The following is a 26,327-nucleotide window of genomic DNA, read 5'->3' on the forward strand; positions in this document are numbered from 1 at the left end:
AATAGAAAAATAAGCAGAAGGCTGCAAACTCCTCCTAATCACTGGCTCTGGGAGCAGTGTCTAGGCAATATACCAAACTTTCACTCATGCTGCCTGGGTAATCCATGGGTGGATTATGATCTGCTTCATGACTTCTGGAAAAACCATGCCATGTAGCATGCCCAGTCTCTTCTCATTTCAATCTAAAATGTGTCATGAGGTGGTAAGAAAAACATCTTTTTATTCTTTAGTTTCATAGACCACCAACCTTCTTACATCTTTAGTCTCAGCACCTCTACCCTGAAAGATTATTTACCCCTACACTGTTATTATTTTAAAAATAATCTATGCATACACCGAATTAGAAAAATATTGCACAAAGAAAGTAGGATAGCCTTAATTAAACAATTAAATGTTTGTCTAGTCAGTGTGATTAACTTTTGTCCCTGTAACCCCCTGAAACGATAGCACTAACAAATATTGCAAGGCATTTTAAAATTAAATGAAGTGTTCCTTTGATTACATTAAAGATAATGCATTTTAGAACTATTCCTTCAGGAGCTGTTTCTCACCAGTGACAGCACTGATCAATTTGCCTTGTCTTTCCCTGCAGAAGTAATCTTTGAGTCTCCTTGAGTCATCATTTGATCAAAGTGCATTTGCAGTTGGGTGTTTTGAGAAGTCTGAGTCGTCATATTAATGTGAAGGTCCTAAGGGAAAGAAAAATGAGAGAGAATGTGCTTATGCATAGGATAATAAATTGATCTGAGTATGTGGATAATTACATAGAGGTAATAAAAAGCAAAAGGTTTGGGGAAAAAAGTCCTGTTCTTAAAAGGCTTGATAAAGGGCTGTTTGAGTTGTTATTTTTCCAAGAAAGCCAAATCATGACTACTAATTAGTGCTACCTGCAGGTGTTTGCAGGGGAAAAAACAACTCCTGGATAACAAGGGAAGGACAGAGAAGTCCAGGGCTCTTATTTCTTTCACAATTTATAGTTTCTTTGTAAAATTTCCTCAGAAGGAGGAAACCAGAAGAGTATTGTCAGTGCTGGTCTGATGAGCTATGAAAACATGGTTGGTTCATACTGCTATACAGATACGTGATCCATCAGGGGAAGCTCTGCAGTCCTTTGGCAGGACATGACCAGAGAAGCAATAGCACTGCTGTCCTCATCTTTAGGGAGTTCATTTGTGGATGGTAATACTTTATTTAGCAAAATCTTGGCTATGTAGAAATACGGCTTTTGCTTCCAGCCCGAGCAAGTGGGAGTGAGTTTGCATTTACATTGCTGTAGCTGAAGTGGGGCCCAGTACCTTCTCAAAACCCATACTGGGGAGAGCATTCGGTGCACAATGAGTATGTTCTTAGGGGGGAAATTATGGCTGTAGGGAAAAGCCATCTTCTGGACAAAAGATATATGGCATTAAAAAAAAAGATGATGACATTATATATATTTTAGTAATACATGTAAAACAGTTTCTACTTAGAGAGATTTTTGGCATTTCTAAAACAAATCACAGAGAGCATATTTCAAAGTTATTTATAAAACTTGAAATCTTGATATTCTGTCTCTGGCTTGTCTTTTCTTCTTTTCTTTTACTGAAGATGCCAGAGGCACATGGTTATTTTTAAGGTGTTTTGAGGTGAAAAAAAATCTTAATCTTGGGGCCAGAATTGTGGGAACACTCTATATAAAGAATTTCTTTTATCTCATGCTTAGAGGCCATCTCCAGTCTTCCAGGAGATGAGTAGGCATTACTTTTTCTGAGTATTTCTCTGGTCATTTGGCACTAAAAAGAGGATTAATAGAAAGGATGAGGGCAACAGAGTCACTGTTCTCAAGCCAGTAAAGCCAGGGAGAAAAGGAGGGTGTAGGGGTATCCAGGGCAATTGTAGACTTGATATAGCAGGTTGTGGCATCAGTCACCATGGAGAAGCTCAGACTAAGCTCAAGAGCTTTCCTTGCTGTTGACCAATTACTGATGAGTATCGGGATATAAACCTCTCCAAACAGCCTGTCAAATATGTGTCAACGCTGTTGTTACACACAGGCAAGAAACTGAAGCATTTCATAGAAAAGCACAAAGAAAAAATTGCTGAAGAGTAAACGGAAAGCCTGCATGATGGTGTCTTTTAATTCAAAGTACAGTCTAAGAATACTGATGCTAACCAGAAAGCAGGATGGGATTTCCCACAGCTGCAAATCTTAATCAAAGTCTAAGGAAAAAAAAAAAAACACAAAAAAATTAAAAGCCAAACAATTTAATTAGCTCCCCTCTCTCTTTCCTTCACATTCTTCTTGGACTATGTCATCACTAGGAAAGGAAGATACGGATTTAGGAGGTGGTTTGGAAACAGTTCGATAACAGAAACATTTTCTACCGCACATCAGCATTTGAGAGACCTTTGGAGGTTATGAAAGCACAGTACTGGCGCGAGGACGTGCAAGACTTACTTTTTCCTCTGTTGCGTTAGGTCTCTAAGGTGACTAGCTTAAAAACCTGCTGTTGTAGGTTGAGGTGAAGTGGCCTCAGACCTGCTGTTTTTAACTGATGTTGAGTAGCTCTTTGTGCCTACTCTTAGTCACTATCCCAGGCTGAAAGAAGATAACAGGGCTGGAACCTGTACAGTGTCTTGTAATACCTGATGTTTCATTTTTCTGTGATTGTTTCTTAATTTTCCACTTGCCCTCTCCTATTCCCCATTCTTTTTGATTTATTACTTGTGAGTCAACAAACTATTACATATTTTTAGATTAGGCAGAATCTAATAATTTGTGTAGATGATATGAAGTCAAGAGTATGTTAAGGATTATATTGGTTCCATTCACCATAATTAAAACTGCTAAAATCCTCTTAGACCTGGTTTGAGAATTTTAGCTTCGAGGCTACCACTTGCCTTTATGATGGAACTTGGATGAAGAAAATGTTTCTCCTCCCTTTCCCACTTTCTTAAGTGGATTTGTAGCTTCAAAAGTTGTTAGAAATTAGTGGTTCCATATGGCTTGTCAGCTTCTTGTAATTCAAATGTGCAGTTTCTGAAAATTACTTTCTTCGTGTTTAGAAGGAAAAGCAGAACAATTTCATTTATAAGTAGAGTTTAGTTTGTAAAGAGTCACTTAAAAAAAAAAAAAAAACAAACCAAAACCAGAGGGTATTTCATTTGGGCTGGAGTTCAATGCATGTGAAGAGCAGCCAGGAGTAGTTTATTGATTTTATATGAAAATATTCATTGACAAGCCAAGCCATGCCATTATTTTATTCAATCAGTTGAGTTTTTACATGACTGACACCACAAGAACTTGAGATGATACTAGAAATGAGAAACCAAGCATTTTCCTTACTTTTAACCCTTTCAGCTCTTACTGCTTTGGAAGCTGTCTACCTTGGCAGACTCTGTGCATAAAGAATCAGAGGACTTGAGTTTAAAATAACAGTGAGGATGGGAAAAGAGTTTTCTGACTAGTAGAAGAATGGCTTCTACAGGTTCTGCTACTCCAGACGGTAACAGCAAAGCTTATTCTCCTGCTTTTACCCAACTAATTGTATGATACACTGCATAATCCCCAAGGCTTTTCTACCTGGTGAAATGGTCATTGCTCTTCTATACTGAAGTCAATTGCCATAAACTAATTTAGTAAACTTTTGTGTTTTCACTTTATTAACTTTGAACTTCAACTACAGCTCTGACTAAAGCATTGTGAAATTACTGCTGCTAAGCAATGGCAAGTTTGCACTGAAGTTCAGGTTGGAAATCTCACCCTCTGTTTGAACATAGAACACTTTTTTTATTCTGACAGGATGCTGTGCTGAGTCCTAACAATATTTCAAAGATTGTTCTAGACACTTAAAAAAGCCTCTTTGAGTTAAGAATTTCTGTTGACTTAAATTTAACCTCAAGAGGAATATCGGTGATTTGGGGGAAAAAAGATAAAATGCTGTGCTATGCAATCTGTCACTCCACTTCAGTGAAGCCTACTGAAGCTGCAGACTTGTTATTGAAAGAACTTTAAATGTTTTCTGCTGGGTATCATCTTATTTCACTTATATCCTATGATAGACAGGGGGTAACCTCTGAAAATATGCCAAGAATACTGTTTCTCCAGTATTCTGTCAATTCCTAGCAAATGCCATCTTACACAGTTTTATAAAGATATACTTTCCTTTTCTTTTAAAAGAAACGCTCTTTAAAAGTGCTTGAAACATTTCCAGAGATTGTATAATTTACCAAATTAATGAATTTCAAAAAGTGATTACTAAGAATTGGTCAGAAACCTTAATACTTGCTTTGTTCTTGAATGTTAGATGCTGAGTTTTTGATATGTTGCCATGAAAACTTAGAAATATTTTTTCTAATATAATTTCCTTGAAATAAAACTTTTATTTATCAAGTTCGTTTCTTTGTTTAGTAAGATGCATCTTCAGCAGAGGCACAGTCAACAGTCTTTACTGTTTTTCTTTTTTCTGTGAATTTTATTATCCATAAATAAAATTGATAGTGACCTTGAGGTATGAAAATTTTGTATTAAATTATTATTAGTATCATTTATTAACATAATTTTTGTGTAACTATGTTGGTTTTGATGACAATATTAAGAAAAAAGACAACTTTTGCACAAAGCCAACCAACCAAAAATTTAAATTCCAAAAACTATCCAGAAAAGCTTTAGACCCCCGTTGGTTTCCCCTTAAGTTTTCCCTTTCTGGACTTCCTCAGAAATTAGGTTATTTGAGCAATAATTCAGCTCGGGAATCTTTTCCTTTCTAGTAAGTAAACAAAGGTGTCTTTTCCCAGTTAAAAAAAAAAAAAAGCTAGGATTAAAAACCTGTAAGTCAAAGAGCAATTTCCTGAAAAATGGGATGTCTGAAAATGCATGCTGCAGTGGTTTCGAATATTGTGGTCATGCAGAGCAAGAGTTTAGTTGCTGCAGATCGGCATTTTCTTACTTAGACACTTGCCTTTTCTTAAATTCAATTACATATATGCAAGATGTTCATTGTAACAGCAAGTGTATATATAGTATATGTGTGTATAAATGGATATGTGTGCGTGTATGTATATATATAGACACACTGGCTTTTTCAAAGGAGACTAATATATCCATGTTGTTTATGTAATCCAGTGTTAGCTGCAAGGACAGGAATTTGCTGTCTCCTACCAAACTACATTCCCCATTATCCTCAGTCCCCTGCCATGGGACCACAGCCCTACAGTGCAAAGCAGGCCATGCCTCCCCTGTCAAGTGAACCAATACAGGAATCAAAATGTCCTAACAGCCCTTTTCGGAAGGAAAACAACTAGTCATCCCAGTTACTGACATTAAATAATACAATGAAATGTTAGCATCGTTATGCTGGGAAAAAAAAAAAAAAAAAAAAAACAAACTAAAAACATCTTAGGAAAAAGTAAGGCGGGGTGGTCTGATATGAGCTGTAAGATTACTTCCAAGCACAAAGGACTTCCCAGCAATAAAGCATATTGAAAGAACATGAGAATAGAATTTAAGATGCAAAATAAAGGTCTTTAACAACTCTTTATAGCTTCATTTTGCATTTACAGACATTTTTGGGGATGAGAATTTTAGTATTAAGAGTGTAGCCTGACAGATACCAAGGATTTGAAATCTAAAGCTTGAAGTTCTCATAAATCTTCCCATTAAGCTCTTTGACAAGTTCCAGAAATTCAGGCAATTGGATCTGCAGTTATTTATGTGCTACCTGACAGTAGCTCATAAAAGTGTCCTACTTCCTCAGGGATGTATAAAAATGTAAATTGTTTTGAGACTTCTCTAATTTACACATCAGATTTACTGATGTATATTTTGCTTTTTCACATTTTTGCTAAATGAGCATTATGGCCTGGAGGGAAGGAAAAAACCCTGTAAGATCCTACACTGCTTCATATATCCAGATATGCTTTCTGGGTGCAATTCTACCTAATTATTAATACTCTCTAACATTGTTCAATACAACACCCAAGAGCACCAAGACTAGGAAAAATTGCATATTGTGAACATGAGAGCAATTCGTGTGTTAACTTAAGTTTCCTCATGCTATGAGATATTTAAACAAATAACAAGCTTCAAGCATTTGAGTAATCCTGCAGTATTGGTAAATACTTAAGAAAAGCTTTTCATTGATGGAGAAAAACCTGAGTTTTTTTAAAATTAAGTATGCATTTTTCTTTACGTATACGTTGTGGCTCATTAATTCCTCTCCTCACTTGCAGACTGTAACATGGATGACATTTTGATTATCGGATGCTGCCTTGTGACAAGAAATTGCAAATTCTCCCCCAAATGCGTTACTCAGTGGTGCAGAAAGGCTGAGAGAGCTGAGACTGAAGAGGAATTGTAGAAATTACTCACCTTGAACATTTCAGTGCAGCATTGGAATGCTCATGATGAAGGGATATATTGAATATTCCTGTGGGAAAAAAGTTTAGAATGGGCTTATTCTTCATAACTTACTTCATCTCACATATTTCTTTTGCTTATTCTGCACAGGGCATGATTTCACCATTGCTACCTGGATATAAGGAACACAGAGATTTTTTTTTCCCCAGACTAATTAATTGAATTTTAATTTTTATACTGAAATTTTCTGAGTTACTCATGGGGTTTTCCTGATGGGACTTAGTCATGTAGTTCCTGTTAAATTACAAAGTAAGTCCCCAAAGTCATTGGATGAATTTCAGAATCACAGACTTGATGCTCTAACATCAATAATGACTTCACTCAATTGCATACATCAGTTCCCCATACAGAGTGTATTTTTCTTACCTGGAAAAGGCAAATCGGGTTTACTTTCCTCTATGGGCTGAACTCTAGGAGGTGGATTTGCCTCAAGATATGACACGGCACGTTGGAAAATTTGAACGTTGAAAGCAGTAAACAGAAGAAACTGGACAGGCTGCTGGGTTTTGGTCTTAGGCATGCATTCCTGATTCCTAAAGCAATACCGGTGCAGAAATCAAGGAGCAATTGTATGCTGTTAAAGTGACAACATGTTTACAAAGTCTGTTTATAGGATTTTATTCCCCCCCTGCTTTCTAGACACGGAAGTTTCAGGTGGTCAGTTATGCATTCACACTGTGTTCAGTAATCCTCTGCAAGCAGAATTCATTATGGGAAGACTTGGCCAATATGAGTAGCAACCAAAAACTTGTTTCAGTAGCTGAATCCAGTCACTCCAGTAGGTTCCCCTTACTGCTACGTGAGAAGGTTAATGCAGTTTACAGAAACTCCAAATGCTTTATTAGACCCTTGTTTTGGGGAGAGGTGGGATTTTGTTTATAGACAGCCATTGTTATAACAGACTAGTACGTGCTTCCAACATTGTAGCATATTTTTCTTGGATAAACTAGAGTGGTTTTTCCTCAGGAAAAAGTAGACAGCAGAGCTTTCAATGACTAAAAATGTACATACTCCATTGAAGTACATTCCTATATAATTTTTTTCTTTTTTTAAACTGTGGGTAAAGTCAGACAAAAGCACAATTAATATAAGTAAAGCTCTATTTATCTCCTTGTTGAGGTGGAGGTATTTTCAGTGCTCACAATCTGTTTCAATGACAGTTGCAAAATTCAGATCAACGTTCAGGTTGTATTCATATATTCATGCAGATCAAGACAGTTTGGAGTAAATGCTATTTCCAGGCTGTTTGTTACTTCTGTTACAGAGTTTAACACCAGCTAAGTGATACCCCTTACTAGCTTTTCTTACATGAATAGTCCCCATTGGTCTCACTGGATTGGTTACAAGTGGCATGGGACAAAACCCCCAGTATTTCTGGCATTGCACACCCGGCCCCATCTCTGCAAAGGTCAACAGGACTTTGACACATCTCTGACACATACACAGGCAAAACTCAAACCAGGTTAATTTGTATTGTATTTGTCTTTTTTTATTGATGTTGATACAACTAAAGCTGAATTAAAATTTGAAGAGGGATTTCCATGAATGGAATGTGCTTAATTGGTTCACAAGGAGGGGAAGAGAAGTGCAACTAGAAAACCTATAAAAGAAAATGAGAAAAAACCACCAAAAATATGGTATAACGATGTCAAATGAGCACTGACTATATTAAACACCAAAATACTAAAACCCCCACTTTGTTCATGCAAAAAGTAGAGCTGAATGGGGAAAAATAATAAAAAAGGTAAAACAGAAAGCATTTTTATTTTTACATGGTTTTGCTACACACTGTGAGAACTCACTCTCAGTCTATCTATATTTACTGATTTCATTCAAAGAGCAAAATCTCGCAGATTATGGACAATATTATTGCATTAATACAGTCTTTTTGGGTTGGGTGTCTTAATTTATTATGATACAAAGCAATTCATTCTGCTTTATTAATGAAAGTAATTTATACAAGCAGTGCCTAAACCTGCTCTCAGAAATTGGAGAGAATATTCTCTTCGGCTTCAATGCAGGAGGAAAAAAGCCTTTGCAATGTTGTGCATCTGAAGAGCATAGATATTTCTGGAAAACCTTTTATTTCTCTATACAATGGGGTAAATTAAGAACACAAAGGATATGTTCAAGTTTAAATGAAAAACCAGTAGAGAAATATCAAATCAGTTGTCTAACTAGTGGATGGTATTTCTTTTAAACAATCAGTAAGCAGAATAAATGGAATAAGAGCTGAATAAATAAAGTCTGTACAGAAAAGAACAGTATAACAGCATCATACAATATTGAAGATATGCTTTGCAAAGCAGCTCTGTGGGGAAATAAACGTACACAGAAGTAAGCCAATGAAAGGCTGACTGAATACAAAGTACTGATTATTTTATGCTATTATGGACTAAGGAAAGATTGTCCCAAACCCCACTCCCTGTCCCTTTACATACATGTATTGCATCTTGAGTGCATTAAAACCAGAGGTGTCAGCTCTCCTGGACTGGAATGGGACAAGCCTCATTTGGGGAAAACCTCTGTCACAGTGTTTCATACCAGGAAATGTGACCATCTTGTGATTTGTCAGTGGCTCACATCTTTAAGTTAAAATCCTAACAAACACACCAAATTCAGGGGAGGGAAACACGAGATGTACAAGCCTGGACTAAGAGCCCAGGATGTGTGCGTTGCACTGAGCACAGGCTAGTCTCTTCTGAACCTACCTGCTGTTGCAACAACCGATGGGAAAACTGATGGTTCTTCTATCTTTGTTCCTTTGTTGCAGTTTGGTAAATCTATTAGTCTTGGATGTTTTCAGTGTTGGCATAAATTCCAGAGGAAGTACTTGTTTTAATGCCAGACCGTTCCCTACAGCTGTCCATTGTGGTTGGTGTATCTGGGCTGTGAAATGGCTTCAACATCTCAGGAGATACATTTCAGACTTTAAGGGCTTGACTAGAATGAAACTGGAGGGAATGAGCACTGAGGTGGCAAACTTAACCAAACCACTAAAGAAGGTGTTTCCTTTGATCAACTCTACTTACCCAATAACAGACCAAACCAGTTTCACTACATTATTTGCTTGTTGCCTGAGTTTAGATGCGGGGAAAAAAGTTGCTTTCCAGCATTGTGGAATTACAATAACTTGATATATTCCCTCACCAGAATGTCATATATTCTCTCATCCTGCAATTAATCTTGTAAAAGAGCAAACAATGACATAGAATTAATCAACCACTGTGACAAAAAGATTGTGATGGAAAGATGAACCCAGCTAAAATTAATTTTTTGAGCGACAGCTTGAAGCTTAAACAAGTGGAAAACATGGTGCAAATTGTACCTAGCTTCAAGAAAGGGATTTTAATGAGAAATGCAACTGCAGAGTAATGCTAATCGGTTATAAAAACACGATCCACCTTGGACCACTGAGTGAATATCCTCCCCATTCCTACATTTTCCCTTCTTTCGTACAACACACTGGAGGGAAGCAAAGATTGTACCGCATTGACCACCCAGAGCAAGCCGCAGGGGTGAAGTGATGGGGCATTTGAGGGAGCAGTTGAGTGGATTTGTGCTCATGTGCAAACGACTGAGGCAATGTCCTTTGGCAAAGGCTGTATGATTACCAAAAATAGAAAGAGACTGAACTTTCCTTGTGTGTTCTGCTCCTTACTAGACATAAGATAAACAGAAAGTGTCCTGTGAGCTACCTTTACGTCTGCTGCACACTGACAGCTGTCAGGTAAGGAGAGAAACATTGGGATCCTCATGCAGGCATCATTCTGCAGCCGCAGACAGGACAGACATCAGGGAAATCACATGAATGTCAGCTGGTGTTCAGACCCTTGAGCCTTAGTTTTTAGCTATAATACAGCAGACCTTATATTTCAGGATGTTCAGCTTTACATGTTTTGTTTCTCTGGGGTTTTTTTGTTGTGAGGGTTTTTTTTAAAGCTGAGAAATCTTCTGTGCTCCTTATTTCCTTAAACCTTCAGAGAAAATCAGGCAACCTTTCCCAAAAAATGCACGATTTCCTGTATTGCCAGGGTTGATGGAAGTCAAGGAGGAGCCTGATTACTCCTCCCACACCTTACTGGATGAAGGGAAATTAACCCTCCCTTGTTGCAGCTGAATTCTGTTTGAATAACAAAAGGGGTGGGTAGATCCCAGCTGTTTCTCATGTTCTGCTCAACTATTGTTTAGCTGTCCTTGCCTCTGCTAGTACTTTCTGAGTAACTGAAATACTGTTGATTTCATAGTAATGAAACCGTATCCTTCCTTTTTTTTTCTTTTTTTGCATTTTGAAAATATTACTGTGGGGTTTTTTTCCTTCCAAAGTTTAAGAGCTTGACTGACATGTTCAAGGATGCAGTTTTGTTCAAGGTAACTTCCTAACTTTTCCTTCTTTGAGGTTAAAAAGGCCGGTTCACTTAAAGTTCCTTTGTTGCTTCAGTTTTTTACAAGTGCAAAGCTAGTAAATATGTAGTTGTAGTGATGATAATAATAACACAATTCTCTTGCTTTTCAAACCTTTTTCAGGATTTGCAAAATCTCATTTTTAAACAACAAAACCAAGCCCACCAACTTCCTAGCAGCAAGCTGTCGTCTTTATCTAAGTTTTGTGTATGTTAGATTTATTCCTTGAAAGAATACTTGAAAAAAGTACAATGAAACAGAATAGTTTTAAAACTCTGTAGGAATAATGAAGTACTCTACTGTGATAAAATAAGATTGATTGGCTCAGAAAAGGCTTGCTGTATGTCCCACTGTCTCAGATGGAAGGGGTATCTTCAGCTGGTTAATGATTAGGCATTTTTCTGTGATTCCACAGAATAGAAAAAAATGTACTAAAAATGGACCTTTATATGGAGGTGAAGATAAATGCCTGAGATGAGCATGAGATACGTATTAGCAGTGAATATACTGCATCTTAGTCTCCTGTTTTTCCTTCCTGTTCCAAGTCCTAAGGACTCTAAAAACAGAGATAATTTAGTAGATAACAAAACAAAATGTGACATATGGAGTGAGAGGGCTGGCTCCCATGCAACACCATACTGAAGCTAGTGAGATTTTACTGACTTCAAAAGAGGTCCCTCTTGGGTACTGTTAGCAGAACAGGGTTTGTAATCAGCTCTGTGCATCTGCAGCTTACTCCCTTCACTTCTTGACATATTCTTGCTTCCACCACATCTTTGAGGCCTTTTTGAGTGATGTTTCATACATATAATTAAGTGACAAAATCTATCCCTTACCCACGTAAGGTGAGATGAGCCATTACAAAATAATTTCTAAACAAATGTGTCATCATTGTGCTATATTCAGCTTCTGATTCTTAAATCCAGAAATTTGGGAGAAAATGAGATACAGCTAATCAATGTCCTCCTCCCTTCCCTCCCAAATGTTAGTTTCCCTATTTTAATAAATGTCACTGTAATCATATGGAAAAAATGTTTGTCAAAACAACACATATACTATGGCTGTGCAGCATGCAATGATATATAATTTCCTTTCTCTATCTGAGAGTTGTTATTGTTTCCCTTCAAGTCTCCTTTATTCCAGGCTAGTTGATTCCAATTACTTCAAATGTTCACTGAAAGTCATGTTTGCTACACCTACAGTCATTCAGCCTTTCCATTTTAATTTTAAAGAATTGTGAGAGATGAAACAGTAAGTTGCAATCAACTGACTTGTACTCTAACTCCTAGTTAAAGCTGGGTAAAATGGAATGGTTACTTGTGTCTGCCAAGGAATATTCCAGTTTGCTCACCTGAATATGTGGTTATTCTTTTTCTACACTGGTGTATGTATGAGCCAGATTCCTACCTTCTCTGTCACAGAAATGTCACAAGATGGGTATCTTTTACTGTTCTCTGTTCCTGCAGTTTGTGTACCGAAACTCTGAGAAGAGCATGATCTCAACCTAACATACCTCAGTTTGCTTATGTTTTGCAAGAATTAAAATCCTTTTTTCTCATTTTCACTCTTATTTTGGTTTTATGTATATTTTGTTAACATTCTTATTTTATTTGTACTGCTTAGACTATGACAGCATAAGAAAAGCATTTTATTAAAACACAGCAACCCTCTTATTTTAATTGAGTGTAATTGCAGAAAAATGCACTCAATTGGATGCAGCTCTCTATAAACAAGGCTACCTCTTACAGCCTCTATCTGGCCTTAAATAACCTGGTCTGTGAGCTGCAGTAGATCATCTTTCTCCCCCATGTCTCTCCCAGGTGGAACATCTGCAGCTAAGCCCACCACACTGTGCACCAAGGTTGAACAGTAACAAAGCTGGGAGAAAACTGAACTTTTCAGGCTCTATAATACACTGTGAATCATATGTCAGGAGAGGCACACAAAGGAGTAAGGCCAGTGAGACCAAAATGGAGAGAGAGTTATGAAGTTAAAACCATAGTGAGGATGGGTTGTAAAGCTTTCAGTTAAAAAAAACCCAAACAAACAAAAAACCAAAACAAAAACAAACTGCAGAAATAATTTATATAACTTCTGGAATGGAGAACACACTTTAGGGTGACTAAAATTTGAGTTTAATTTCTATATTCAAGCTTCTCTCTGATTTGTAAAATCACTTTACAGCACAAAAGAGCAACAGATGTGATTATAATTTTTCTGTGACTGTAGGTTCCACCTGCTGTATTGATTTATCCATCTCTTCCTTCTACTGGGTTTTGCTCCCATGATTTTATCTTTTTTAAGTAAAAAGATGTCATCAATTAAAAATTCTTATCTTTGCTGATTATTTCTGCAAACACCTCTCACAATTCTATTTCAGGTTTACTTTGAAGCTGTAGTTTTTCAGACCTTTCTAGAACTCATCAATAGCCAGATGGAAGTATGTATGTGGTGTCTGGGCTCACAGCTCAGGACAGCCATTGTAAACCTGTCGTGTTCTTCTGAAAACTTTGAGTGTTACCCACTGTCTCAGGAATGACTACCATCTTTTAGACAATTCTCACAGTGCCGGCTCTGCTAGCACCCTTGGCAGCAAACAGCTGTAGGAAAGGATGATCAGAACGAGATGACCAACTGACTTTGGAGAAAAATGTTAAATCAAAGTTGACTGTCCATAATCCACAAAACCTCAGGACAACCTGCAGCTGTAGATGCCCTGTCACTCCAGCAGTGTTGGTATTTTGGAATGAAGGAGAGAGAAAGGACTGGAAGACCCCAGAGGAGCCTGAGAAACATCTGCTGCTCCTGTCCCTTGTGGCACTGGCATATGGACCCTCATGAGTACTGGACTTTCTGGTCTGCTTTTCAACACATATTTGAGACCTCTGGGGGTCTCCTTGCTCCAATATGCTGCAGACACCCAGCTGTACATGTCTTATGTAACAGATGTGCTCTCCAGATGTCCCTGGGACTCAAATAGAAGTATATGTGGAATGCCAGCCAGCTACACTCAGCTCCGGAGGAAGAGGATGTCGATAAAAAGAAGGCAATGCTCCAGGACCTTGCCCTGGTGTTGGCTTCAACTCATTGTTCTCCTGCTGTCATTGAAGCAGACTGGAAGGTTCTGTGCTGACAAAGGAGAGGCTTTTCCCCACAGTGTCCATAAGAGCCTAAGCATGTCCTGTACACTGGTCACCACTAAGCTATGCTAGTGCAAGTGTTGTAGGCCTCGAATCTAACAGCTAGTTATAGGTTGACAGGACAGTGGTTGAGTACAACATAATTCTTCAGTCTTTTCTGGTTTCCCCCCAGAATTAATTTTTGAGGTAAATTTTCTGGAGGTTAATTGCGTATGGAACTGAAAGAAAAATCCAAGGTAGTTTTACTTCCTAAAATGAAGAAATTCCGTGACAAGCCTTCTTTTGAAATCTCTTGTGAAGCCAGGCAAACATGCGTTTATTAGTAAAAAGCAAACACAGCTTGTGTGTAGTCAGTGAAGGGTCAGCAAACTAGTTAAGCATCTCCCCAGGCAGAATCCTGTAGGCCCTTTACTTTGTGGGTAACTGTGTGTATGCAGCTGCTGCACTGCACCCAAAGTCTTCCTGAAGTGACTTTTACAGAGTCCCTTGTCCAGCCCATTAGTATTAATGCCTCCTGGCCAAGTCTCTTCGGTGTATTTTTTCACCTATTTTCTGTCTCTTTTGCTCAGTACTTCTCCACCCACCCTAGTCTGGTAGGGTATGGTGATGTCTTTTGCGCATAGGATATAAATGTTTTGAGGATGAGAGCGGCTGAGTAGAGGAACCAGAATGATAATTAATGGCATTCCTAGTTGTTGTCTTTCAAATGCCTTACCTCTTTATAATTAAGAGTTTTATCTGGCTGCCCTTTTCCACATCTGTATTATTGCTGAGATTGATATGACTACTAATACGAGTAAGGATTAAAAAATCATCCTTAATATGTTTTAGGAGTGCATTTTAGTGTTACTGGAGGTCTGTACTGTGTAGCTGTAGAATTGTGCTGTGTCGCTGGCTGAATATTTAAAGTGTTTGGTGGGGTTTGGAGATTTTGGGTAACACTTATAGCCTCTTCATTGGACAATACATTCATAGTTGGTGAATGATGCTGTAGAATAATTTAAAAAAACAACTGGCATATGTTCTTCCTCTCAAGGCAAGGAACTTAATCATGCATCATTTTTCTACATCTGTCTTGAGATCGTAGGTGCTGGTGCTTTTGAGTTGTTTGATATTTTGCTCTGTGTAGACTTCAGTAATTAGCTGAGTATGAAAGTATCCTTTGGCAAAAAGAATATGAAGCTAGTACATCACTTACATTTCAACAACATCTTATTTTGAGAACTTAACTGGTTTTTATGTGTCTTCTGGCCTTCGTATTAGGGGTGAGGAGCAGAAAATTTCTCATGTGCCTAGAAATTTTTCTTGGTCTTAGACCAACAAATTCCTATATACACATCCTGAATGAAGATGGCAGTGTTCAAGAAATAATAAATGGTAATCTCAAGCAAATCTTTATTTTTATTGTCCTTTTTTGTGTTCCTCTAACTTGTCCTTTTTTCATAAGAACAAGTAAACTTGATTGTATTAGCAGTAATAGAAAAAATATAAGAGAAGAAAAAACCACCATGTAATCCACACAGCTTGCACTCCCAGAATTCAGAACGTCAGCATTACAAGTGAACTGAGGATAGATGAAGCAAGGAGCTGGGTGATTTTTTTTTTTTTTTTTCTTTTTAGGATGTAATTTCATGTGAGATGACCTACATTCCTGCTGTGTCTAAATGCACCAATAGTTAAAACAAAAATACAAATGAAGAAAATATGGTTCTAGCCCAGAAATCATTTCGTGGAGTCACTTTGACTTCTGTTTGCTGCTTTATTTTTCATTGTTGCAAGTCCCCATGAGCCAATCTGGCCACTCCTTCTGCTGGACCATTTTTCATGTCAGTCATCTGCTAACAGTAGTGGACTTCCATTTTAAACAGTGGGTCTTTTGTTATCAGAAATCAACTTTATCTTCAAAACAGTTATCTTTTAAATTACCATCATGGAAAGGATGGAGGGGAGAAGGTTTATTTTCCAATTTTTTCTCCAAGAGCTTGCCTTTTATGCACAAAGCCTCTGGAAGGAGAAGCATCGTTAACGCAGCATCAAAGAATCCAAAGAAAGAATAACCTTTTCTCAAAGCAGGGGTGGCTATTTAATGAACAATTCGCTTAATTTTTAGCCACCTTCTCCTTTCAGATGAAAGGCAATAGAAATACATGTCAAAGAAACCAATCATGGCAAAATCTCTGTCCAATAGCAGAGTCTAATAGAAAGAGATGATAGTACAAAGGACTGAAAAAAGCAGCTCTTTCTTTTTCTCCCTTTTGTTGCGAGCACAAAGACAAGTGCATGGCAATCAGATGATTTTAATGAACAATCCAGTTGTTTGGCCTGGATGGTATAATTCCAGATGCAATCTATAGAAGCTGTTTGAATATGAACTGGTTCCTTTCTAAATTCTCACTCATCTGGCAGGAGCACACTGCTAGCTGTCAAGGCAGCCCTATTGCGGTGGATCTGTCTTCTCTAGAGGGTGCAGGCAAACATGTGTGAGAGAGCAGTTGCAAGAAAAAATGGTTTTGAATGCTTTTTCATCCACACGCTTTGTAGGGGTTCAGTTTTATAACAGTGTGCAGGTTTTGAGTGAGAAGTTCCATCTGCACTGAATATAACATCTGTGGTGATTATAAAAATCCCTAAGCTTTGGAGCTAAAAATTCTACTGTGTGCAATCAAAATCATACACGAATATGAAGGCATAATGTGATCTTTTTTGTTACACTTATTAGCTTGTTTGGGGAATGTCTGTGTGGCAGGCGTGATGTAGAAGTGGGAGACAGAAGACCACTGGTAGGAGTAATTGAGCATGATGTTACAAAGAGATTAAACTGATAAGTACACAGAAAATCTTCAATATTCAGTGAAACTATCTGGTAGAAAGATGGTTGGAGATGTCATGTGAAAGGCTGTTTTTATCAAACACATTAAAAGATCTCTTAAAATTGCAGGCAAGTTTTGAGCAAGTCAGGATTTGTGGACAGCATTTGATGTTAATCATTGTCCTCTTTCCCCTCACTTCTCGTTACCACAATCCTTTTGCTGATACAATTGAAAAATCAGGCCTCAAGATTGTATTTTTCCCAAGAGTAACTGCCTTTCTCTTCTTTCCATCTCTTCAAAATCCAAACAAGCATATGTAAAACCTGAACATTATATTTATGTAATCTATTCAATATTTTCTCAAAGGCAAAGTATGAAAAATAACTCTCTGTATGTAGAGAAGTTGAGAGGACTTCAGCATGTGAAGAACATCTATATTGTTGACAGTAATTATAATGTTCCTTTTTCCTCCCTGATGGTTCTATTACTTGTATTATTACTTCTTTTCTTATGAAATGAATTATGTCCCTGGAGCCTGTGAAGAGATTCAGATCTACTAACTTGACCTGGGAAGGTGAAGCAAAAATCTTGTTCATCACTTAAACCAGCTCATAGTGAAGTATGGAAATAATAACTAGTTGGAAAATCAAAGTGATTTCCACGGCTAGTATATTGTGTGTACGTATGACTGCAACCATTAAGGGCTTATCTTGGACTCTAATGAGAAATTTGTGGTTGTATTCCTGAATACAAAAGATTAAATATAGGCAATAGAGGTTGCCTGGATGATTGTGCTTAGTTCTATCTACTGAAAATGCCCTATTTTCAGCACTCAGTTTCAGTAATTTAGTACTGAAGGAGCCTTTCTCTGCTGGACCTTCACATGAAGAGCACTCTAAACTTTTTAAGGTGTTGGGCTTCTCACTCTCACAGCTGACTGTATTGGATTTGGAAAAAACTGGTATCTTTGTGTGTTTGTACTCTCTGTGACTACAATGTGCTGGCTTAGTTCTACAGCCTGTACCTGCTGGTGACAAGAACATCCTATGAGGTTGCAGAGATGGGAAATCCTAGGAGGTTCTAGGAAGGGACTCCTAGGATGTTGTTGTTAAAGGAAGTTCAGTGTTTTATTATTATTATTCTTTTGGGAATACATATTTGCCTGTCTCTTTTCAATCAGGGTTCTTGTTTGACTGTTTTCTTCACTCTGAATCTTAAACATAGCATAGTCCAACAAATGTGGATTTTAGTTCTTTGCCTTTAAACATACACCCTCAGATTTCCAGCTGGTAAACTCTAGGGATTGATGAGTGACATTTTATTGATAGTAATCAGAAGTAATTAAAAAATAAGAGCAAAGAATAAAAACATAACAAAACCTAGATTTAAAATACATATTTTATCCGTTTTATCTAGCCTTCTTATCACAATGACAATGCTTTGTCTGATTTGAAATGGTAATTGTGTACTATAGGTAAAGGATCAAAGGAAACTGTACGTGCATGAAAGCATAGCTTTGCAGATGATGCATGACCTGCATTTCCCAGCTGTGTGTAGTGCTGGGCTGACAAAGCAGCTCACGAGTTCGAGACGGGAACTCCTTGTGTAAGAGCAATCCTTGTCCCTCAGCTCTAAACTAGACTATGTTCTCCCACCCTCCATCTCTTCTGTGTTCAACCTAAGCAAATGCATTTTGTTTTTCGATTATAGAATCCAGCCATATTTAATATTAATTTTTTTTAAATTTATCTTACATTTTTCTTATCCTGTTTCTGTAGTCTCAATTAAGAAAACCCTGCATTAAAGCTTTTTGGTTCCTTTCCTAATGAGAGCAACAAAAGTCTATTTACTTGGCCTACTGTGAACTTGCCTGCTTTTAGGAAGGGGAAGAACGCCTAAAATTCACAGCCATACTGGTCTGTTGAACAGAAAAAGACAACATCTGCTGACAAATGTTATAGTCTAAGCATATGAGTGCTGGATATGATGGATGTTGACAGATAGATTAGAGCAAACAAGGTAATAGGAAGATATTTGTCAGCATGATAGCGGTTGATCTTCGCATGCCAATAGGCAGACTCCTATCAAGACTTCTTAAAAGCCTCATGAGGGGAAGAAAGGGGGGAGCTTGAGGATAAACAATCTAGCAAATTTTGGGGGAGTTAGGTAAGGAAGAAGGATAGTTAGCAAGATAGTGATATGTCTTTTAAAATTTGACACACAGGTGACGGAGGGAGCGCTTGTGGATATTTTAGAGCTGTGTTAACTGCTCAGTGTTGGATGGGTCAGCTGGCCTGTGAAGGACCATGAAAAGGTAAACAATCAGCTCATGCTATCAGAGCTTGAAGTGAGGAAGACAGTATAACGTGAAAATATAGATGTCACAGCCACCAATTCATGCAAGGAAAACAATCTGTGCAGCAGAATTTGGAATAAACAAAGAAAAAAATTTCTGTAATTAAGACATGAAAATTTGAAAAAAACCTTTTAGCTTCAGGAAAGCTAGTAAAAGCTTTATGTTTTGGAAAACCTTTATTTTTGGAGATAAGATGCATAAAAATCTTTGACCTAGAAGGAGAATTGAAGTTATTACCTGGGAAGTAGGGCTGGATGACTATTGTCCACAGAGATAGAAAAAATAGAAGATTTGGGAAGATCATGGAAACTTCTGTTTTAAGCTATACTGGGGTTGAAACAGTGGATAAATAACATCAGGGGAAGAATTCATAAAGGACACATGGAGGTTTTATGAAAACAGCAATTAACTAGTTTAATTTTCCCATTCTTGGGTATTGGATCAACTTTTTTGCCTACCAGCGTGCTAGTTCGAATGCACAGTGTGCTGCCTTGCTTCATGATCAGGAAAATATATTTTTAGTCACTGTTTTAGGAACATAACCTAAAAGCTATTTTAAATTTCTGTTATTTTTAATTTGCAGAAGCTGACTTCAGTTTGTGTACATAAAACGCAAATGTGGATAACTCCTATTTTCTTGTTCTTTCATTCTCCCATTCTTCTCTCTTTTTCAATTCCATTGTCCTCTCTCTCCCTACTTTTACTTATGCAGAAGATTTTGCAAAACTATTCAAACTATCTAGGACATATAACGCTATCGCCTACAAGCCATTCCAATGATGTCTCTCTCTTTTAATGTAAAATAATGTGTGTGTGTTTGTCCCAAAGAAACCCCACCAGGCTGTGCAGAAAGGATCTCATGGTGTGAGAGAAGTGATGAGAAATGAATAGTAATCTTTTCACAGCTTTTTTTTTTTCTTTCACAATGAACTCTGCCTCCAGCTTAGAAAGAGTTTTTGTGTCTACCTGAGCACACAGTGAGGTCTACAAGGGCAGATCTGTATAGTGAAGCGCTTCTTGCTGAAGACTCATGCCATGCATTTCAGAAAGTTCATTAGCTGAAAGCTTTGGTGTCCTTGAGAAGGACCAGCTCAGTCAGCTATGGAAAACTCTGCTAATGTGAAGATTATGTGTAAAGTTTGACTTTATTTCTATCTTTGCTAGGGTTGGATTGTGACTTGGAGAGTGTCTCTTTGTCCTGTTAGCCAAGCACCAAAAATACTTGAAGTAATATGTTGTACTAATACAATAATTATTCCTTAAAGAGAGAGAGATGTGTGTGATATCTTCAACATTCAGAAACACATTTAAGGGTGGAGGCTACATACTGCTGTGGCATTCTTACAATTGTCATATAGAGATGTTCTTCTAACATAAATGTTTATAAAATAATTTGGATGAGTCAGTCTTACGTTTATCTCACAGGGACTTGGGACTTTTATTTTTTGGATCTGGACACTGTCATTCAGCAATATAATTTTATAGTGAGGGTTTCTATTTCTATTTTAAGCCAGTTTTAATTTCCTTCTTGGCTATATTTAAAGGGAATCTATTACTACAGTCCATTTCCCCGGAGTAACTTGATGGATATAGCTTTTGTAACATTGCATAAATTAGAAATATTTTCTCTTTATTACTTAGTGTAGCTGTTCCATTTATTAACTTAGGTTGGAGAGAAAAAAAACTTTGGATCTGATTCTTTCACTTGCAAGTAATTTACTGTGAGTTGTTTTGCTTTATTGGATTCAGAGTTAGCTTCCAATATGGCAAGGGAAAGAATTAACGATTTAAGGAGAAACATGTATTTTGGCATTGCATAAATATATTTATGTTTTTGCTTGGCTCTTAATTTCAGCTTCAGCTCTTGCTGTTGTATGACAACTAGAACAGTCTTGACAGAATTTCTTCTGTATTAGAGGTCTTGGAAGGGGTAAAGGAATGATGGTGTATTTCTAAATCGTAAAGGTTCCCTAAAAAGGGTAATCAGGCTAGTCTTAACTAATAAAAATACAAGCAGTACCCATGTCCAGATCTCTGAGGTCATTTGAGACGCCTTGAGAGAATTTAAGACATCCCTTGTGCCTTTGGTAGCTGATTCCCAGCACTATAGCTGGGACATAGCCCTGTGCTCTACATTGTCAGCTAACTTTGCACAGGGGCCAAGTCCTTCTGAAAATAAGAGCAATAATACTGATATTGTTTATCTTAGAATAAGATCTTAAAATATCTGGATGTCTAAGCGGTCTTGTTTCTCTCTCCCTGCCTGGAGTCCCAGCAGTGGGCTGGCAGAGGTAGACAGCAGCAGCTCTCGTCTTTCATCCTTCTACCAGGATTTCCATCAGACCTTGGCTCTTCCACTTACAACTGCTCCTCCTGAGCACTTTGCAGGACGTTTTACTGAGCCAAATACTGAGGACAGATACTTGAAACAGGATCCTCTGGATTACCAAGGTCTGGAGTCACAAGTCCCTAATTTTCCACAGGCTTAGCCAAGTGCATTGCTTTGGCCAAAGTCCTTGGGCTCCTGCTCCCAAACAGGTTCCCCTCTTGCCACGTTACGAGGACATGGGCAGGTGTGTGGTGCCAGCTCTACAAGGCACCATCACTGCCCCTGTCTCAAAGAGGAACAGGGCTCCAGGCTCCTCTGCTCTCTAGTGCTGCAGCTTCCTTGGACAGACGATAGTGTTTATGGGAGACACAAACCCTGCTGCCACCTGCTTTTTCAACTTTCTTGCAGTGATGGACCTTGAACTGAAGTCAAGAGGGGTCTGTTGCTGACTTGACTAGAGCTTGGACTTACTCTCTTCTGATGGTGTTAATGGATAGCTGACTGGACCACACATGCTAGCAAGTTTGTCTTTTTCTCTTTGGAAAAACTGGTGCAAAGAGTGGTTAACTTCCAATTTGGGAGCAGTGAGTTGCAAAGTCAAGCAACATGTTTAGTAAATTACTTAAGACAGTGCCATATTCTGTGCAAGCCCTATAATCCAGCCTGGTATTGGACAGGGACCTCTGAACAAGGTCACTGTCTCCTTTCATATACAGGTTGAATAGTAATTAAGCCAGAAATTTAAAAAAAAGGCAAAACAAAGTCTTCTCTCAGGGTTCAGTGATTGGGAGTGGAGCCCCAGAAGGGTGTTTCTGTTGCTGGCTGTGTCAGTGTGTCTCTGGGATGCTGGGAGGAGTGAGGAAACGTCTGTGCCTGGGGAGGCTGAAGTGAGATTGCAGGAACAGCTTCATTAAACTCTTTTGTGTGTCTGTCTTTAAATATAGTTTTTCTGTATGCAATTTCCTATATTGGTTTATAATAAGGAACAGTTTTCATGTCTGCCTCACTACAAACTCCTCCATCTATCAGTGAGTCATCTGGCAGTGCAGCACAAAGAAACGGCCTGGATTAAAAATGCTTTCGTATATGGAGCTAACAGAGACTTGTCAATGTGTGAAACTTTACCATCACACGAGGGTTTTTTTTCTCTTTTCTTTGGCTGCCACTGGCTTACATTATCATTCCTAATCTTTTAAGACTCAGAAAAAAAACTAAAGAAGAAAATTAAAGCTTTTTTTCTTAGTGTAAGAGGAATGAAGAAAAGTTCACTGTTTTTTCAATTACTGTCGCATAACCTGTTCCTACGTGACTGCTGGGTTTTCCTGCTCTCTGTGAACGACACGAACTGCACTCATAGTTAGTTTGATTCATTTCCATAGCCTCATTTGTGGCTGTTATCTGTCTCACAAGGAAAAGCCATCAATTCTGACACTGTTTACTTTTATTGGACTATAATAGTAGAAATGGATGCATTATGTGTGGATTTGTTTACGCAGAAAATTAATCTTTTTTACACTTTCAATAAATATGAATGGTTGCCCAATACTACTCATTTTATTGTTGCCTCTCTCAGGCTCAGTCAGGCTTCCTTTGAAATTAGTTGAATTTTGCTATTTATCTCAAGGTGACAGGTAAGCATGAAAGCCCCTTGATTTTTTTTTTAAGGACAACTACGTGAGTATCAGGCATGTATCTAGCACAGAAACCACAATCCTACAGATAATTTCTTACACAAATAAAATCCTATTGTGTATAGCTGATTGCCATGAAAATCAAACCCCTGCTGCAAGAACATTTCACAGTTCATTTTTCAACTTAAAATAATACACTTGGGGTGTATGAACTTTTGCTCCTTAAGTATTATTAAATTGTCTCTTTAAAACTTCTTTCCACTGATGGCCACGTTAAGACACACATAAATAATAACAAATGATCAGTAAATAATATTATTAAAGTAGAAAGTACCTGATCGCTCTGCAAACAAACCTTTTAAACTTCCTACTAAGTGACAGTAATTATAGAGCATGTCTTGCAGAATCTCACCCATTACATACAGGGTACTAAAAAGTGCCCTGTTGTATCAGATGTGGACATTTCTATTTGCAAGGGGATGGCTGCCTCTCAGATCTATTCTAATGAAAGCCTGACCAGAAGATCTAAGTTGCAAAGTGGTTAGTGCGTTTAAAAGGAAAAATTAATGTGCTTAGAGGCCATAAACGTTTGTTCTTTTTATTCTGTAGTTCCTCTGTAAAGGATAGCCAAGGTTACACAATGACTTTCTAGAAACTTTGTTTTAGCACAGGGAATACTGCTGGTTTTTGATTGTAACTTATTTCAGTTATTGTTACAGCGTGAGGATCCTGCAGTCCCACTGCATGGCAGTGTACCTCTGGCAAGCATTAAATGCCACTCTTACAGACTCTAAACCTACAGGCTGCTTTTCTTGGTGTATTTATTTCCATAACTAGACCGACACATGCCAGACACTGTGGTTGGGGCATTATCCTGCTGTCACCGAACAGAGAAATGAATATTCCTCATGCTTTGCAGAAAACGTGTGGGAGGCAAGAATAGCATAAATGACACATCAGGTCTATTAAAGCAGAGGCTGACGTTGGTGGCAAACTGTAGTTAAATCCTGTCAGGGAGAAGCTTTGTAAATTACTATGTCAGACATTGGTCCCTCTTGCTATGCTGAGAAGTCCTGTGGATCATTAATTTTGGGCTAAGATTCAGCAGGAATCAGGCTGCTTGATTTCTAATATCCTTAGAGAGCCCCCCCAGTAATCAGGAAAGCGCCGTAATGAATGTGTAGGCTTGTGACATGAAGGTGTCATCTTCTCTCCGCTATCCAACTGGAGCCTAGAGGATCTCAGCTCACAGAGGACGGGTCAACGGGGAAGCTGTGAGAAAACCTCTTCCTAAACCCTAAACTTCTTATGGAGATGCACCAATTTTGTGATGACTTCCCTGGGAAAGTTTCTCAAAGCAAGGACATGCGGCTAAAAATTGCCTGCAATAGTCCACTTAAAGTGTGAGAGATTCAGACACTTGGGGTTGTATTTGTGACCTGATGGACTGCTGGCCCTCATCCCTTTCCTCAGCAGCCCACCCAAATGCCAGTGCACTCTGGCATGGGTCTAACAGGAGATTCACCTCCCCTTTCACGCTCCTCAGAAGCTCACCAGGACTGTGTTTGGAGCTGCTGTATGTATGGAGCAAGGAGCCAGGGACAATGGGAAATTACCCCATCATTTGTGCAAAAGCCAGGGAGATTCCTGGCCTCCTATCTGTCATGTTATTCACTAAAAATTTCCCTTCTGCAAGAAAAGTTTTAATAAGGTAACTTTTTAAGTCTGTGAGAGATATTAAATAACACTAGAAAAAATATAGTATTCAAGCCTTCCTAAAGCATTAGATATGTTACCTGATGTTAACTCAGTAAAACATCGCTGTACAAAAAAACTCCAAAAGCAACAAAACCCCCTTAGTTTAGAAATTGTTAAGGTTTGGGGTTTTTTTTTTTTTAAATAGCATAAAACTGCAGTGGAGTGTTCTTTTGAATGTTCCCATTGCCCTGGTGGTGCTCAACATGATGGGGAAATTGTTTGAAAGGAAATGAAATGCTAATTATACCTAAAAATGGCAGCGTCTGTTCCATCTGCATAACCTAACTTGTATGGCTGTCAATAAAATGTCAAACCTCCAAATAGGCAAGTCTAGTATTTATGAAAATAAACTTGCCTTAAAATTGTAAATAGAGCAAAATCCTTTAAGTTCTGAACAGTAATTTTGTCTTGGAGCAGCGGATCCATTTGCTGGGAACCAGGAGAGCAGTGGGGCAGGCAGTGCTTAAATAAGATTGGGAAGGAAAAAACTTTCTTAGTCACTAAGGAGCATGTGTTGCACTGAAAATGGTTACAAACTTGTTTAACTTCATCTTACATAATGGGTATTGTCAATTATAGGTAATCCTTGGTAATTAATTATTGATCTCATTTGCTTCTTATGTATGGCAGCAGGAAAAAAACTGTCCCCATGAAGCTGTTCCTGCTCAGTTTATCATTTTAAAAGGCACAGTCCACTTGACTAGCACTCCTTTTGCGTTGGTGGGTTTGATGCAACTCCCTGTGGGTCAGCTGTACCTCTTCAGCTGTAAATGTAGGTCACCTGGCTGCCATGGACTATGTTCCTTATCCGTAAAAGCACAAATCCCCACATGCAACTTCACAGCGTGCTGCATTTGTCTGTCTTGTAAGAAAGCTCATTTTGCTGGAGCAGAGAGCGGTCCAGCTGCTCCTGTGGTATTAGCAGTCCTTTTTATATCTGTCCTGGACCACCCGTGTTACCAACCCTGCTGTGACACAGCTACTGCTAATGTTCTGCGGGGTGTGACACAGCCATGACATCACCAGGGCTGGTGCCCGTCATTAGTCATCACTGTGACATGGCTGTTATCTTCCACCATTCAAAAGAGGAGAAACAATTAAATAACAACAAAAAAGCCCAAACAATAACTTCTAAAAAATAAAAAAGCCAAAACATACAAAAAGAAGAAAATCTCATCAACTGGTAATGCTGGGGAGTGAAATTAAGTGACTATGGCAGCAGTTTAAAGAACAGCAGCTCAGCAAAGGTTAAAAGAGAATTAAAAGCAGCAGGTCCTACCCATTGCCCAGTTTTAAAGATGCATGTGCAACTCGCTGTTGAGATTTGCGGGTTTGAAGACTGAATTCTGGAAGGAAAATGCTTGCTGAGTTGACTGAAGGTAATATTTTACACCTTTGGAATTAAAGACACATTCAGTGCCAAACCTTCATCCACAAGTGGTTGGTAATGCATGAGGAAATGCTTTTTTGCTGGGCGGGTAACTGAGCATGGGCACAGGTTG

The sequence above is a fragment of the Strix uralensis genome, chromosome 14 (assembly GCF_047716275.1).
Source record: "Strix uralensis isolate ZFMK-TIS-50842 chromosome 14, bStrUra1, whole genome shotgun sequence".
Lineage (NCBI taxonomy): Eukaryota > Metazoa > Chordata > Aves > Strigiformes > Strigidae > Strix > Strix uralensis.